The sequence below is a fragment of the Octopus bimaculoides genome, chromosome 30 (genome assembly GCF_001194135.2).
Source record: "Octopus bimaculoides isolate UCB-OBI-ISO-001 chromosome 30, ASM119413v2, whole genome shotgun sequence".
Lineage (NCBI taxonomy): Eukaryota > Metazoa > Mollusca > Cephalopoda > Octopoda > Octopodidae > Octopus > Octopus bimaculoides.
Window position 1 is genome coordinate 5,062,032 of NC_069010.1, and position 1,971 is coordinate 5,064,002.

Sequence of the window (1,971 nt, forward strand, 5' to 3'; positions counted from 1 at the left end):
GCCCTCCCTCTCCCCCAAGTCCTCCATCTCCCCCACGCAGGTCATCTTCCTCACGCCCACACTCTCCATCTCCCCTACATGCAAAGACAACCCCATCATTCCCACCGCACTCTTCTAAGCTTCCACCATCGCCCCCACCTACAAACTCTTTCCAGCAGAAACACGCTGCCCAGGCCAGTTCAGATTCCACACTAAGGCGCCATTCCCCACCATATCTCCGTTCGCATACTCCTTCAAGCCTACACCTTCCTTCCTTACCATCGTCGTCTACATCATTGACTTTATCAGCATCAGATTTATCCTTGTCGGAGACTGATTCAGAAATCTCACTGAGGATAACATATAAAACGACTTGGCGAGAGCGTCTACGCAATGCCAGATATCGGCTCTGGCATTGCTTCCATATGGTTTTCATGTGCTGTTATTGGAGGAAAAAGTCCTTGCCAAAGAAATTAAAATGCAGGAAACGCGGATGCAAAAACCGTAAAGTTGTTAGATTTGCTTCAAAGCTGGAGACTGTTTGGGAAATTCCTGCAGCAAGAAGATAACAAGGAAAGGGAGAAGTGAGCATGAACCTGAGAGAGAAACCAAACAAAGGAGAAGAGAGTTGATGCTTGTGGATAATCTGGAGCTGGTAATCCTGAGATAAAGGAATTGGAGAGTCGGAAGACCGACAGAAGCAGAGGAAGAAAGGAGTAGAACATGCAAGGTCAGTTACAGTTAGAATTATTGGGTCGAATTGTTTTGTTGATTTGCTTGTTTTAGCTTGGTACCCATGCTTTCATGTGGAGGCGCAATGGCCCAGTGGTTAGGGCAGCGGACTCGTGGTCATAGGATTGCGGTTTCTATTCCCAGACCGGGCGTTGTGAGTGTTTATTGAGCGAAAACACCTAAGGCTCCACGAGGTTCCAGCAGGGGATGGTGGCGAACTCCTGCTGTACTCTTTCACCACAACTTTCTCTCACTCTTACTTCCTGTTTCTGTTGTACCTGTAATTCAAAGGAGTCAGCCTTGTCACACTGAATATCCCCCGAGAACTACGTTAAGAGTACACGTGTCTGTAGAGTGCTCAGCCACTTGCACGTTAATTTCACGAGCAGGCTGTTCCGTTGATCGGATCAACTGGAACCCTCGACGTCGTAAGCGATGGAGTGCCAACAACAACCCATGCTGGTGGCATTTAAAAGCATCTGTTACACTCTTGGAATGGTTGGTGTTAGGAAGAGCATCCAGCCATAGAAACCATGATAAATCAGACTGGAGTGTGGTTTACCAGCCCTGGTCAAACAATCCAACTCATGCCAGCATGGACAACAGACATTAAATAGTGATGATGATGTGCCCGGTACAGAAAATACCTGATAGGTAAGTCATAGTCAAGCGAGATAACTCACATAGGTTCGAAATAGCAGCGATCGCATAGTTATTATTATAAAGATATACCATTCTAAACAGCCATACCAACAAAATCACTTCATAGTTTTTTTTCTTTAATTATACCGGTATAATCAAAAGTATTCATTTAACAAACACCAGAAATGTATCGTTCTTGAAATTGTTCCTCGTGTCAAAGTTATACAACTATTTTGTCTAATAGTATTCATTCATTCAATATATAATTTTTTTACATTACATATATAGAATAAACTGTGGGTTTTGCAAATAGTGAATTAAAACTTGAAATGTAAACATTGAAATGAATATATATCAAATTATCGTTAATGAAAATAGAGGTGAGAGAGAGTGAGAGACTGTTGCAAATGAAAATGGAAAATTTCGCGTGCAACAAATTGATATTAAACTTTAAAATCTATTCTGCGGTGAATACAACGAATATTTATATTTGCCAAAACCTTGTAGTTCATGAATTTATTAAGAAATTTCCAGACGGTCAAGCTTTTAATAATTGCTTTCTTTTAGTAACTGATACATAATTAATTAATAAGCAGCTTTCTCCATTATAATATAGAT

General features: G+C 41.3%; 1 long non-coding RNA gene across 1 annotated transcript in view; it reads left to right on the forward strand.

Moving 5' to 3' along the window:
* The first annotated feature begins 7 nt into the window (after positions 1–7).
* LOC106874218 (uncharacterized) overlaps positions 8–1,971 on the forward strand; it is a 5,702-nt gene continuing 3,738 nt past the window's right edge. Inside the window, exon 1 of the long non-coding RNA XR_001409979.2 lies at positions 8–709. This is a non-coding gene — a long non-coding RNA (uncharacterized LOC106874218). The remainder of the gene's footprint in view (positions 710–1,971) is intronic.